This window comes from Triturus cristatus, chromosome 7, assembly GCF_964204655.1.
Source record: "Triturus cristatus chromosome 7, aTriCri1.1, whole genome shotgun sequence".
NCBI classification, from domain to species: Eukaryota; Metazoa; Chordata; class Amphibia; order Caudata; family Salamandridae; genus Triturus; species Triturus cristatus.
Window position 1 is genome coordinate 540215608 of NC_140590.1, and position 15852 is coordinate 540231459.

At 47.2% G+C, this 15852-nt stretch overlaps 1 protein-coding gene across 1 annotated transcript in view; it reads left to right on the forward strand.

The window, feature by feature from the left end:
- The first annotated feature begins 3900 nt into the window (after positions 1-3900).
- EVPL (envoplakin) overlaps positions 3901-15852 on the forward strand; it is a 255635-nt gene continuing 243683 nt past the window's right edge. The window contains exon 1 of the mRNA XM_085616949.1: positions 3901-4010. The gene's annotated coding sequence lies outside the window, so the exon portion shown is untranslated. The remainder of the gene's footprint in view (positions 4011-15852) is intronic.

Below are 15852 nucleotides of genomic sequence, written 5' to 3' on the forward strand. Positions count from 1 at the left end.
GGTCCATTCGTAGCACTAGAGCCATCATTATATGCAGGTGTCCAGACTCGCGCAGCCACACAAGCAGGAGGAAAGCACACGGCAGTCCCAAGCCGCCACACCCAGCCTCGATGGAGCCTCCGGCCAGCTCGCTCACGCCACACTCTGTATGAGGTGAATCTTTGTGGGCTAGCCCCCAAAGGCTTCCACTGCCAGGGAGCGCCCCCAACTTCCGGCCTCAGTCTTTGGCCTCGTTCGTCATAGGCCACGTCCACTCACCGCTTTCTAGGTGCCCTTCACAGGCCAGCACCAATGCAATCCAGTCCGAGGGGCGGCCCTCAGCATGCTCCAGCATCCATGCTAGCCTCCCTAAGGGTAGGAGCTCAACAGAGGGAGGGAGAGCCAGTTATACCACTGCAGTCAGGCACCAAGGCCGACATCCACGAGGGCTGCTTCTCATTTGCTCGCTTGACAATCTCTCCAGCTGGTCAATTCAGGAGGTGGCGCCTCCGGGGGTGTGGGAAGAATTACCCCTCTTTTGAGATTACCCATTGTTAGTCATGAATGATGACGGATAAATAGCTGTTTCTGGGCACTTTGTAGGAGTGCTTGGGAAGTGAGTCCGCCATCTACGGTGGTTAGCCATGCTTCCCCTAGTATTCTATACTTAATGCTGATTTTTAGAGGTGTCTCCAGATACTCTAATTAAAATGGTAATATACTCCTGACTGCATGTGGATATATATTTTTAATGGTTGAATTAATTTTTTGCTGAAAGTTGATAATTATTTTTTGTGGATCCTAATTGTTGGTTTTGGATTTTATTTCACTTAATAATTTGAGGTATTTTGCACTTTGTTTCTTTAATAGAGAGCATAGGCTACAGGTATATTTGTGTTTTGATATCCTCAATGGATCGTGTAGATTCATGTGAACCTTGGAGGGCATAATTTAAACATGCCTTCCATCATCTGAATGTTGCTTTGAGGCAGTGTTAGTGGGTTATAGTTAGCACTATATATAGTAATTTTCCTTTTTTGTTGGTATTGTCATATAAACGGAAACTATCATTTGTGTGTATTAAATAAGTTTTCGGTAATATTTATATCATCAAATCTTCTTGGAGTAGCAGAGGTTTCTCTGGTTGCTTTTCTAGTTCTGGCTATGAGTCTTTTTAAATTTGGTGTTGCAGAGAATTGGCCCAAGCATAATCTGGAAGATTGAGTACTATATTTTTTTTAACTTGTTCCTGCATGTTCCTGTGAACTTGTACTAGCTTCCCTGAGTTTTGCAATGCATTTCTTATTTCAGTTCCTGCTACGCTCGAGAAATGAGTGTGTTTATAATAATTTCATTCTTTGTAGCTGCACTCCTATATTATGCATTAGAATAATATTTCATATATTGCCAGTGTGTTTTTTCTCTTCTTGTACTTTTTTTTGCTTTACATATATCTCGTGGTTTAATAATATGTTTCCTTTCTAAGATCTCATGTTTGTAGCTGTTCATTTTTGGACTTTTTGAAATATTTATTACAAGCACAATTCACTGGTGAAGTGGCATTTGTAATAAAGATTCTGAAAAAGGCACTTTTCAAAAGTTGCCTTTTCCCTGCCTAAAGCCTCCACAGGCCCATTTGATTGAGCTTCAACTGTCACCTTACAGCTGAATTGCCTACTTGATGAAGTGTGAACTTGCTCTAAGATAAAGGCCTGGGGGTGGGGAGATGTTCTGTTCCTTTTCCAATATGACCATCTGGACTGTGCCCAGGTACTTGATTCATGTCAAAGAAGCCAACCCTGTCACAGGCAAATGTTACCTAACACCTGGGCAGGGCCCTTCTTTGTTCCCCCAGTCAGCCAGACACCAGCCCCAGTGGGAGATGAGCTGTCCCCATAACTGGAGTAGAGTGACCACAGAGGAGGGTTTGCTCTGGGGTGGGCACAGGCGCTCTGCACAGGGGAAGAAAAGTTCTGCCATCGGGGTTTTAGGTCGAGAGGAGCACTACGGGATGGTTTGCAGCAGGGCACACATGAGGTGCTGCAAAAGTGGGTTAGGTTGCCCTACTGGTTAGGGAAAGGTGAAGAGTAACGCCCTACCCACAGGCTGGTGCCAGGCATAAAAATGACACACACAGTACCCTCCTCAGAACACATTCTGGACCTGTGGAAGAATAGAAGAGGGCTTGAACTACTGTCTGTGACCGGAGAATAGCCTAGAAGACTGGACCTGCTCTCCCTCTTCTACCCAGAATAAAGAAGTGGACTCCAAGGGTTATACGGCTGACCGCCTGCTCAAGCTACAGGCACCCAACAAGCTACAAGAGGCCTTAACTGCAACTGCCCAGCTGACGAGTTCCAACTGGCCCTACCATGGACCCTGCTGCTGGCCTCTGCTGGTATGAGTCGTGCCCCCCAAGTGCTGTCCTCTAGGTCCTGGACCCTTGGCTGGTCTCAAAGTGTACTTCAAACTTTTCCTGAAACCAGTGTGTTGAACTGGGACCAACCTGTCAAGACGATCTAATTGAGGTGTGTTGCCACTGGGCCAAAGATTCAGGTTGCTCCGGCTTGCAGCTTTTCCTCAGCAGCAAATATGCTTCAGCAGGACATTGTGGAGAGGGTATCTAGCCTTGTGGAGCCCTCTTCGGTTACAGCCTGCAGTCTTGCCCCGCTGGCAAAATCCGAGCTCCAAAGAAGTTCAAAAGTAGAAATCTTCACTGGGCGAAGGTATGAAAAATATCCGGCTGGCAAGTGACCTTCTCTGGGCACAAAATCCAAACTTCTCCCACTCTGAGATTCCCTGCCAAAAGTCAATGGTTTCACTGTCCAGAGGTTATACAGTGTTGTGGAGCCCGTGTCAGTCACAACCTGCTGCCTTGCCCCGCTGGGGTTTTTTTACTTCTCTTTCAGAGACTAAGTTTGACGGTAAAACTTCCAACTCATGACCGCATATTTGACCTGCACTCTTTCGCTATAGGCACTCAATTTTTGGAACTATTTTTACATTTGGAATTGTTTTATTCATATCTCTGGTTTCCCTGATTAGATTTTCGTTGTTTTGGTATCATTTAATTTATTAAAATTTGCTCTAATTTTCTAAATTGGTTTGGGATTTTTCTTTTTTTCTGTTTTGACTTTATTACTGTTTTGGTACACTTGGTACATTTATTTTCAACACTTAAGACATCAAAAACAAAGTGATGGATGGAATGCTTGAATTAATCTCAGCCACTGGAAATCGCTCACGTCCTAAGCCAAATCGGCGATGCGGCAAACGCAAGGTAAGTGGTTTTCTTTAATTTTTTTAAATTTTATTCTCCCTATTCCGTCGTCTGTAGACTCCCCATAACCCCCCACCCCTCACACTGCTCTTACCTGCGCTGGCCACGACTGCTAATGGGTGCTATAAACATCTCCCACAGTATGATAATGAAGGATTGACACCACTTTAAACTTGCAAATCAGACAGAAACGAGCATGCAGGGACAGAGAAGGCTGGAGCAAGATGACAGGGGGCTGCTGTTGAAGTAACCTTAATTCCCGCAGCTCCTATTGTCTCCATGTGCCCAGCTCGCCCATGCGCAAAGCCTGCCCTGGTGGTATATGAAAGAGGCGTGAGGTGGAATCAAGACTACGTAGCCTTGGTATTCCACTCAGACATTCAATAGCACCAGTTGCGGGCGTTTGGTGGTGGGTACTTCGGACCACGGTACTTGTTCTTTAACAAATTAAGCACTATAAGTGCTACAGCAACAGTCACCACCCTAAAGTAATATATGCAGCAATGTATGATTGTAGACCCTCAGAGCCGAGTAGGGTCGGGCTAAAAACAGAAGGGTGTGGTAGCTCCTGGGGCTGAAGTTCATGAATCCGCCAAGAGGGAGGCGGCGTGCATGCGCTCCGGTGCGTCCAACTCGTCCAGTGTTTGCGTTTCCTGTTTGTTGGCTGCCAGGTAGCACAGCCCAGCCTGTCGGAGCTGCTCGACCTCCCCACTCCCTGCTGTGTGCTGCGCCCAGTCACGCCCGGTGGCAGGTGAGTGTATACCTTAATTTCTGCGCCGTGCCCTCTTGAACTGATGGGTCGCTCCTTAGCCCACGGACACCTTTCCAGTGCGCATGCTCTTCACTTGCAGCTCCGCTTATGAGGAGAGAGGGTTCTCTGTCAGCGTCACCGATACGCGTCACGCTGTGTTAATCTGTTGTGGACATAAAGAATCTGTGTGAGGGTGGCACTCTGGGCAGCCTCGGGTGCGCCCGGCTTACTTCAAAGCCACATGAGCACGGCACCCATGCTGTGTGAGAGGGATCCCCGTCGCTCTCTTCTGCTAGTAAGCAGCTTTACACAGTAGCGGCGCAGCACTGCACACAATGAGAACACACTGAGAACATAAACCCTGTCATCTTCCAGCACATACCTGCTGTGTGTATTTGCAGCGCTGACTGTCAGGAACTACTTCTCAGGGATCCTTCAAACGCTGCGCTGTCATCTCCCGAGTCTTGGCTCACACCTGCAAAATGCCTGCAATTTAAAGCAGGAATGTGAACACGTGGTCACGTGACCGCTGCTGTACGATGGGCCTGCAGTACAGTGTACAGGCTCTCAGTAGTTCTGCTGGTCTGTGGTCTCGGTCTCACGCTGTAGCATCCACACACTGGTCAATCACTGAGTCTGAGACCGACGCACCATGAGATCCCGTGTGCTGCTGCTGCTCAGACATCTCGGGCTCAGATTAAAACTAAAGCGCCCTCTATGTTGAATCACTCTGTATATGTGTAAAAGAGAAATAGAAAATGTAGGAACTTGTCTGTATATTGGAATCCAGAAAAAAATCACGAATGAGTGACACGCAGCGCAAAGAGGTCTATTAGTGCTAGAACAAGATGACTAGATTAAACAAGCATTGGCATAGCAAATAGGTCTCGCCTTTGGGACCTTATAAGTGTTTAGCCATGCAACAGTTGATGTTGTTGCACCAAGGATATTGTGCTGCATAACTAAATTCTTATACGGTCCCAAAAGCGAGACCTGTTGGCTATGCCAATGCTTGTTGCTAGGGCTGCGTTTGGTTCTCCACTCTGGCCCTAGCTCTGGTGCCACTGGCCTTGCTGCACCGGGTCATTGGGGAGCATCTGATGCAACACAAATGCTGTAGCATCTTATATCTGTCTGTTATACCTCCCAGCAGCACTCAGTCCCTCTAATTGTTTTATGCCCATATATTTCCGCCATTAACTGGGCACGCCCACCATCCTAGAAGATTCATCAGCAGGTTGGTACAGCTTCCGTGTCTGATACACCAAGACAATTCACCTACACCTCATTATGTCAGTCCGGGATTACCGAAAGCGCTTCAATGCCCTCCCCTGGCAGACAGAGCACTATGCAAATGCCAATAATTTAACGCACATTTCATAACATAACATATGTGTATGTATGTAGAACGCCCACAGGAGCTGCCGAAAGGATTCCCAGCAATTAGGGGCACTGTGAAATGAACAGTACCATGCACAAGTCAAAACACCTTGTCTGTAATTACGGTAATTGGACACTTCTGTAAGTGCCTTTATTAGTCCAAACGACTTCCCGTCTTGTCTCGGTCCACAATAGAGTGACTCCTAATTTTTAACTGTAGAGAAATTAAATGGAAGAAAAGGCTCTTTGTTCACCCAACACTTCCCAGTCCAGGTAGAGGTGGGCGAGCTGCCTGGCTCTGACTCAGTTTAAGCTCCTGTTAGAAACTTGAGTCAAGACCAAGCCGAGGTTTAATGTGGCTTCTGTCTGCCTCTCTCGCTGCACCCTCATGCACAGTGATAAAAACAAAGCATTACCATTTGAGATAATGGGGAGAGACAAATAGATACCGATCTAGTGGCTGATTTATAAAGTTAAACGAGAAAGGATGGATTGATTGATTGCATATTCCTCACTTAATCAAATTGTGTGATCTTAGGCAACTCTAAAAAACATGAGCTTAGAATACCAGCTGTAGAAATACCTATTGTGCTTGATTTAATAGAATATAATTTTGCTCTATATATAAGGAGCTGGGCCAGGTAGAGGGTACACATGACAATTTTCTTGCCTCTTAGTTCACTAGCGGTACTTTAACCAGGGTGGAGGAGGGGACAGAAATGTTTCAACCTTCATATTTAAAAACGAACACTTTTAATAAATACTGCTCAGTGCAGAGCTATGATGCCACATAATAATTTCAAAGCATCAACATGTCAAAGAAATGCACTTTTTGGAATTTTGAAGTGACTTTATCATATTTGACGCGATGTTCGATGTATGATTTAGCAAGGTAAACATTTTAAGGACTGGACTGGTGCACAGGCTCTAAGAGCTTCACCAGACCCTTGGATTAACCCGTTAATTTGCTGGCTCGGCCACCTCTGCTTCCCAGTCAGTGAATGAATGACCAAGCGCTCAGCCAAAAGCTCATCAGCACCATACAAATAACAGGAAGGCGCTATACAAATGCACGTAATAGAAGAACATACCAGAGTATCCCAAGAAAGGAGTGAAGAAAATAAGGCAATAAATTTGTGTAGGGTTGCGTGTCACGCCATTAGGGCCGACCCGGAGACGCAAGGTTGATTACCTGATGCGAGAAAACAGGACACATACTTTAGGGAGAACTAACACAACGAAAAAAAAAATATTTTTATCTATTACTAGAGGGGAAAAATAGCTGTGCAGTTTTCAGCAATCCCAAGCCCGTTGCGTGGTGATGGCTTGCGTCGTTTCACAGCAATCCGGTCTCAGGCGTCAGGCCGTGAGGCTGTGAGGTAAACCAGGCGCCTTACATTTCATTAAATACATTAATGCGCTACAGTCTGTAGAGAGCATGCAATGAACTCACCCTTTTTGCTGCAGTTCGGCCGGCGTGCGCTGAGGTCTTGGCACTGGGCACCCAGGGGCGTAGTCCGGCCTTATATGCACAGGAGAGACGTGGGCAGGGCATCAGTCCTAAAAAGGGAGGGGCAGTGCCAGTCTCTTTCGCAAATTGGCCTGAAAGTACACTTTGTACTGAAGCAGCCCATTATGAGTCTCGACTTTCAGGTGATCTGTAAGAAAAGGTGGCTTAATGAGCATGTTTCCATTAGTCAGCCGACAATGGAAATAAGCGGAGAAACAAAAAACACAAGCATTGGCCGCGTGGCCGTAAAAGTAACGGCCGCGCGGCCGTGAAAGCGAAATTGAACGCGATCAAAGCGAAAGTGATCGCGAGGACGCCCACGGTGGTAAGCACGCGAGTGGTGCGCGCGCAGCAGTGATCGCGCTGGAAGGGAGGCAGATGGCGGCTACGCGCGTGCACGCAAGCGTTAGGCCAGCGAGGTCGGGTAACACTTTGAAAACCCGTATACTAAATGTCTCGCAGTCCAGCGCATGCACTGGCTCAGGTGAGACCTAAAAAGTACACTCAACAGCGCCGACCACGTAAGACATCACACAAGGGGATGTTACTCAGAATCAAAAAGTCATATCTAAAGGCTTTCATGGAATTGACAATATTAGGAGTACAGTATAACTGACTGATAAGCTGTTCCACAGGGGAGTACTGTGAACTCTAAAATACATTCCTGCCATCTCTAAAAATTTTAAATTAAGAGTGGCTAACAGGAATAAAGGGGCAGAAAACAAGTTCTTTTTGGATGATATTTACATTTCTTCCTCGGAAAAGTAGAGCATTAATCATGGTAAATGCTCATAGGGGGAGTAAACTCCTCTCTCTGCTTGTTGGTACCACTGATCTCCACTAGCACAAACAGTGTCAGACTTCCTCTTTCTATTGACCAACGTGTCCTCCTCCTGGTTGACCCCTTGTAAAAGTTATGTGCACATAGATACTAAATACAGACTACATTAAACTTATCTTACATATTTTTTGGCATAGCACTAAGCTTGGGTTAAAATATCTTGTGGTATTACAGGGAGAGGACATACAATGAGGCAACAATCATGTACCATATGAGCTCTCATTAGGTGTCCGCTGGGGTTCTTGAAGGGCATAGCTTGTTGCGCAAAGCCTCTCTATAACTTGAGGATTCCCGTTTCTTTCAAAGTTTCAGCGGGTTTCCTTCAAGTGTAGATGAGTAGAGGGTGCATTCCATGATGTTGTTCCTCTGGCTTGTAAGATTTATGTCTGTTTTTCTAGTTTGCTTATGGTTGTTTTGAGTAGGGCCGAGATTCATAGAGAGCAGTAGTTAAGGTTTTTTTAAAAGTATTTTCTTTGCCCATGAGGCCAAAGGGAATCAAACATTTAAACTTTTCAAAGCCATTATTTATTCTACTGCTTTACTCCACTAGAGGTCTTCCAGACTCAGTTTGGGACAGCTGACTTTGTTTATCCCCCTAGTAGCTTATGTGTGTGGGTATGTGGGGTCTTCAGGTTTTTCATTCTTCACTGAATGATTTGACTTTGTGAAGCACAACTACATTCCTTGAATTTATCATAATTCGAACACGATTTAACATACATCTACTCCATACCATACCAACTGACGACATCCAAACCCTGCTCGCCAACGGGGAAACAGCGGCCCTCATCCTCCTGGACCTCTCCGCAGCGTTCGATACTGTCTGCCACCGCACCCTAGTACAACGCCTCAGCAACGTCGGAATCCAAAAGAAGGCACTGGAGTGGATCATCTCGTTCCTCGCCGGAAGAACCCAGAGAGTCCGCCTCTCCCCGTTCAGATCCGAGGCCACCAAAGTTATCTGCGGCGTACCACAAGGATCATCACTCAGCCCCACCCTCTTCAACATATACATGAGCCCCCTCGCAGCCATCGCACGCCAACACAGCCTCAACATCATCTCCTACGCCGACGACACCCAGCTGATCCTCTCCGTCACCAACGACCCCGCCACCGCCAGAACCAACCTACACGAAGGGATGAAAGAAGTAGCCGAGTGGATGAAGAACAGCCGCTTGAAACTGAACTCAGACAAGATGGAAGTCCTCATCCTTGGATCATCACCATCTGCCTGGGACGGCTCCTGGTGGCCCCCGGCCCTAGGCAGCACACCCAAACCAACGGACCACGCACGCAACCTGGGTTTCGTCCTGGACTCCTCCCTTTCGATGACCAGACAAGTCAACGCCGTCTCGTCATCGTGGTTCAACATCCTACGCATGCTCCGAAAGATCTTCCGATGGATCCCCACCGAAACCAGGAAGACGGTCACCCAGGCACTCGTCACCAGCCGACTGGATTACAGAAACACCCTCTACACCGGAACCACAGCCAAACTGCAGAAAAGACTCCAACGCATCCAGAACGCCTCCGCACGACTCATCCTGGACCTCCCCCGTCACAGCCACATCTCCGGACACCTGAAAGACCTGCACTGGCTCCCCGTCAGCAAAAGAATCACATTCCGCCTCCTCACCCACGCACACAAAGCCCTCCACAACCTAGGCCCCAGATACCTCAACAACCGCCTGACCTTCTACACACCCACCCGCCAACTACGATCGACCAGCCGCGCCCTCGCCGCCGTTCCGCGCATTCGAAGAGCCACCATGGGAGGAAGATCCTTCTCCTACCTGGCAGCCAAGACCTGGAATTCCCTCCCCATCCACCTCCGACTTACCCAAGACCTGGCTGTTCGAGCAGTAGCGGACCCCCCCCCCCCCAAGCGCCTTGAGACCCTCCGGGTGAGTAGCACGCTATACAAATTTCTTGATTGATTGATTGATTGATTGATACCAGAAGATGCTCCAAACTGCACCGGACGTCTCGGCGTTTAGAAACTTCGTTTACTAGTGTCGAACTTATGACAACTCGGTTATTATTGAATTTAAACTCCAAGTGTAACAGAATACGGATTTTTGAACCACCACTTAGTCTGATTTTTTTTTCTTTTGGATGCACTTCACCTAGAAGGACCGTTGGTGACATTTGAACGATCTGAGTGCACTAAGGATCCCGAGACAACTTCACAGGGTCTCTCTAAATAATATTTCCAGCTATTGTTATAGAGTTACTCACGAGCCTTGAAAAAGTCGTATCAAACAATGAAACACGTGTCGGCTGTCCGCTCTTCCAACTGATACTTCGAGTCAACTACATCAAGACTCATAAGGACTTTGAAAAGTTTTGTCAAATTTCTATTGAGACTTATTTTTTACGAATTTTTACGTACATTGTATCTGAACTTGGGTCTATTAAAACCATATTGACTACTAAGTCCGACAAAAGATATAAAAGTGATTGTGCGCTGTAATTCTTGTATGCTTATATTGTTTATGGGAAAGAGTTTTCTTTTCTGTATATAGGACGGACTCTGATAAATGGCTCAGTGTTTTACATAGAGCACACCTAGTAAGTGTATACTGTTAAAACACTGGGATAAAACTGTGACGGAGGTGCTGACTTTTCTTGTAACCACTGCCATTTTCTTTCTATATTAAGTCCCAAAACTTATTTGGGAAACGAATTAGCGTCTTTACATTCAGAAGAAAGATCAGAGCCAGAAGCAAATTTCAAAATGCACTCGAGCATTCCCAGGTTCGATGATCTCTAAGAACCCGCCAATCCATAAATATATGATAAAAACCAAAGCACCAGTGAGGGTCTCAAGGCGCTGGGGGGGGGGGGAGGTCAGCAGATCCATTTAGCTGAAGAGTCAGGTCTTGAGGGTCTTCCTGGAGGTGTTCAGGGAGGGGGTGCGTATTCTGTCTGCCAGGAGCTCGTTCCAGGTTTTGGCCGTGATGTAAGAGAAGGATCTTCTACCTGCTCTAGCTCTGTGGATGCGAGGGGTTTCGACCAGTGCAAGGTTGGTTGATTGGAGGTTTCTTTTGGGTCAGTGGAAGGTGATTCTGTCGTTGAGGTATTTGGGTCCGGTGTCGTGTAGACAATTGTAGGCGTGGGTGAGGATTTTGAAAGTGACTCTTTTCTCCAAAGGGGAGCCAGTGGAGCTTTCGTTGGCGTTGGCTGATGTGCTTGTGCCGAGGGATGCCAAGGACGAGACTGGTGGCAGTGTTTTGTATTGTCTGGAGTTTGCGGAGTAGGGACTTGTTTATCTTGTTTATGCCGGTGTAGAGTGCGCTTCCATAGTCCAGTCTGCTGGCGATGAGTGCATGTGTGACTGTCTTCCTTGACTCGGGGGGAGGGGGATCCATTTGGAAGTCTTTCGTAGGATGCGGAGGGTGTTAACAGACCTGGAGGCGAGGGCATTGACCTGTCGGTTCATGGTGAGGGATGAATCGAGTACGATGCTGAGGTTTCTGGTGTGGTCCGAGGGGGTCGGGGGGCTGCGGAGGGCAGTGGCCCACCATGTGTTGTCCCATGCTGAAGGGGTGGTGACGAGGACTTCTGTCTTTTTGGCATTGAGCTTTAGTTAGCTGTTGGTCATCCAGACTGCGAGGTCCTGCATTCCTTTCTGTAAGTTGAGTCTGGCGGTGGTGGGGTCTTTGGTGAGGGAGAGGTTGAGCTGGGTGTCGTCAGCGTAGGATACGATGTTGAGGCCGTGTTGTCGGACGATGGCAGCGAGTGGGGCCATGTAGATGTTGAAGAGGGTTGGGCTGAGTGATGACCCCTGTGGGACTCCACAGGTGGTGTCCGTGGGATCGGAGAGGAAGGGTGGCAGTCTAATCATTCAGCTTCTTCTGGTGAGGAATGATCGGATCCAGTCTTAGGCGGTTCTTTGTTGCCGCTGTTGTGTAGTCTGACGATGAGTGTGCGGTGGGAGACGGTGTCGTAGGCTGCTGATAAGTTGAGTAGGATCAGGGCTGCGGAGTGGCCTTGGTCCAGGAGGGTGCGGATGTCGTCTGTGGAGGCGAGTAGGGCGGTCTCGGTACTGTGGTTGCTTCAGAATCCAGATTGGGACAGGTCAAGGATGGCGTTGTCTTTGATGAATCTTGTCAGTTCCCTGTTGACTGTTTTCTCCCCCACTTTGGCCTCAAAGGGGAGGAGCGACATGGGCCAGTAGTTCTTGAGGTCTGTGGGGTCGGCTGAGGGTTTCTTGAGTAGGGGCCCTGCCTCTGCTCGTTTCCAGTCATCGGGGAAGGTGCCTGTTTTGAAGGTGGAGTTGATGGTGCGTTGTAGTTCGGGTGCGATGTCGGTGGCGGCTTTGTGGTAGATGTGTGGAGGGCATGGGTCGGTGGGCGCCCCAGAGTAGATGCCTTTCATGGTTGAGGCAGTGTCTTCGGCCATGATCAGCGTCCAGGTGGAGATGGTGGTCTGGCTGGTGTGTCTGGGGGGCGGGTTGTCTGAGGCGTCCGGTGGATGGCCGAGGAAGTTGTTGTAGAGGGTTTTGATCTTGAGGTGGAAGTAGGCTCCAAGCTTATCGCAGAGGTTTTGGGACAGGGTGATGTCTGTGGCTTCGCTGCGCGGGTTGGTGAATTCCTGGATGACTCTGAAGAGTTCCTTGGAATTGCTGGAATTGCTGGAATTGGCAAGGATTTCTTTGTGGATGAAAGTCCTTTTGGTGGTTCTGACTTGGTTGTGGTAGTTCGCCATGGCTTCCTTGTAAGTGGTGTATTTTCTGGGTGTCTTGCTTTTTGCGGTTAACTCTTCTTGGTGAGATGTATTTGTATCACATTGTGGCAGGTTGTATTTGGATTTCTGTAGTACTTCATACCACTGAGGAAACCCAAAGCATCTTATTAGGAGGCGTGCTACAGAGTGCTTGGTTGGAAGAAAGTTGAGTTGCCTGTGGCCCATGTGGTGCGCGCTGTGGTGTTGTGCCTGGTGACCACAGCGGTGCTCTTATCATGAAATCGGTCACAGCGCTTAAGAGAGCAATGGGGTGAAGAGAAGCGAGGGTTAGACACAGCAGGTTTATGCTAATTTAAACTGTCAAATCCACTTGCTTAAGTGGCAATTGTGCATTCCGCTACTCAGGCAGGTGCTTTTCACAGTGTAGGCTTGTTCTGGTAGTGGGTGTTGTGATATTACAACTCTATTATAATAAACAGATATAGAAGCTATGGGGGGCATACATAACATAAAAGTATAGATGGGTTAAAAAGTGGAAAGCAGGGATGTTTTTCCCCTCTGGGTTCTGTGTGACATCCTGGACAACTCCAGCTTTGCTCAACTCTCTTGTCTATCTGATGTCAGAACCCCTCTGTGAAAAACATCACCGTAATTCACAGTTACCCATCTATAATTCTACATGTTATCTGTGGCTCCTACTGAAAGGCACCTGCGTGAACATCCTATTCTTTAATTTTGGTAATTCACTTCTATGGTGTAGCAACAGTGAGTAACACAAGTTGTTGTCCACTGTGCTGCATCATAATGGCGTGTTACGTTGCTTTGACAGGCCTCTTTGAGAGCCTGCCATGGCAGCGCTGGCTTTCTGTTCTGATAGCGGGCAGAGGGCCCATCTTAGGGAGGGGAGGGTGTGGGATGGCACAGAGGGTGGTGGGTTTGACAACTTGAGGAGAGTTCTTTTTTACATTTGGGGCAGGGAGGAGAAGGTATGGTATGTATGGCCCCACCTTACTCCACTACTCCTGCACAGCAGTTGAAAGCAGGGGCAGATGCTTTAGGGGGCCATACATAACATAAAACTATACATGGGAGAAAAGTGAATAACGGGGACGTTTTTATTAAAGACAACTCAAGCTTCGTTCCCATTGTCTGTTTGATGTGACTCATAACCCCTCAGTGAAAAATTCCCATTATTCACTTCTACCCATCTATAATTCTATATGTTTTATAAGGCATCCATTGGCCGACATTAGTGTGAACAACAGGAACAAAATCCAGCTATTCATTGCTATGATGTACCACTGGCGGGAAACACAATTTATTTATCACTGTTGTGACGTCAACAGGCGTAACGCTCACATCCCCTGTGTTTTATTGCCTTTCTTGGGTCTCCTGAGATCCGAACAAGATGGTGAAATAGTGACTGGCAATCTCACCACCTTCTACACCTTCTCCCAGATCTCCATAGAACCAGGGGAGCAGGAGCGGCGCTGGGTCTGCCCCAACCACAACACTCACTGCCAGCGTGGGTCTCTGCAGACCTGAACCGACAGGGGAAAACAAGCGTCTCTGAACAATGGCTCCCACCGTGCAGCTGTCAGTGAGGCACTGGCTCTCTGGTCGGGGTGAGTGGCAGGGGCCAGGCGTTTTTGTCTCCAATTTGGATTTGGGCGGTGAGGAAGGTTATACCCTGCAGGTGGGTGGCAGGAGGCTAGGTATTTATTTTTCAAGTTGGTCTCGGGGGCTATATGCAGAGGGGTCGTGGGGGCAGGTAGCAGAAAGCCACTTGCTGTTGTTTATCTTTGGGAGAGGAGGGATGTTATGTATGGCTCACCCATTACTCCTCTGCCCCAGTGTGGATGTTGAAAGCAGGTTCAGATGGTTTGGGGGACGGATTCAAAACATAAAATTAAAGTTAGGTAAAATGTGAATGACAGGGATGTTTTTGACCTTGCAGTTGTGAGTGACGTTATAGACAACTCGGGTGCTTCACTGTAGTTGTCTATTTAATGTCACTCAGAATCCCTCAGTGAAAAACATCCTATTTTTCACTGTTACCCATCTATAATACAATAGTATGTTTGTATTACAGGTGACTAGTGATGTCACAACCTCAGGAGCCAGGTTGAACACTTTATAAGTGGGACCCAGCTCCAGGTCCTGTGAGCTGCCCTCTTGAGGCCAGAGGGCCTGGTATGCTCTTTGTGCTAGCCTTCAGAACTATGGATCAGCCACTGTTCATTAATTGTGTGTAGGGCCAAACAAACAAAGCTGGACACCTAAGCTTCCACTTCTTGCACTCGGAAAGCAGGGAACAAGGTCCAAAATATGATATGGGAGGCTAATCAACTTTTCCTCTTCCCTGGCTCACAGTATAGGGGGACTTTTCGAGCGGACAAATCAAGAGGAACTAGACAATGTGAAATTTACTCACCTGACTTTTCATCACTTCATAGAGGCACTTGGTGGGGCAAAGGCCCTGGTTCCCACATGCCCAGACAACTTGGTGCCAATGGTTTCAACTAGACCAAGCGGTGAATGTGTGCTTTACAAATACATGTGTGAGTCCAGTAGGAGCCACACGTGGTCTACTGGTCTTAAAGTGAGGAAAACGTGACCCCAATTCTCAAGGATTCATTTACTGATAACATGACTTGTCTTTTTTGTAGGTAGTGATGCGTGGTTTAAAACTTTCATTTAAAAACGATCCTTGGAGACTGACCAACTGGAGTACTGGCAGGTGATATTACACATTGAGCTCCAACAGTGATCCATGGATGTCATTTAGGGGTCATCAGGGGTTGCAGTTGCGACCCCTGGCTTGCCCTTGCAATCCTTAAGAGCAGTTTGCTTTCTACATCAGTTGCTGGTTGCGAGACAGTAAACTTTCTGATCTGTCACAGATAAATTCAGCAGGGCTGGCCACACTCATATGATGAAATAAGATACTAATACAAACATATTTTGAAACAGTGTTTCCCTGTTTTATTTTGGCTACATGAAAAACTATATGTTGTTGCACAATATTCCGCTCTGTGTTACAAATGATCAGAAATTAGGGCAATAATATAGTTTTCATTCAATTTAGAGCAGCCAGGCACATAAAAGTAGTAAAGTTGCACTCTGATTTTTAACTCTACGACCAAGGGCGTTTTTACTACTTTTTGAAATTCAGAAATTCCAATTGAAATCCGCAGTGATAGCTGCGCCTGGCACAGGGTTCCTCGCAGATTCCTCGTGAAATCATGGAACACATTCCCACTATACACAGGACTCCACGGCAGAGAACTCAAGAGAGGCATAGATTCCCATACAAATGCACATTTTTTAATTATTTTCTTTATTCACAAGGAAAATAATATTTTTTCTGGAGAGTAAACCTCTTTCCCTACACAACCATCAAACTTGGCAATGATCCATTT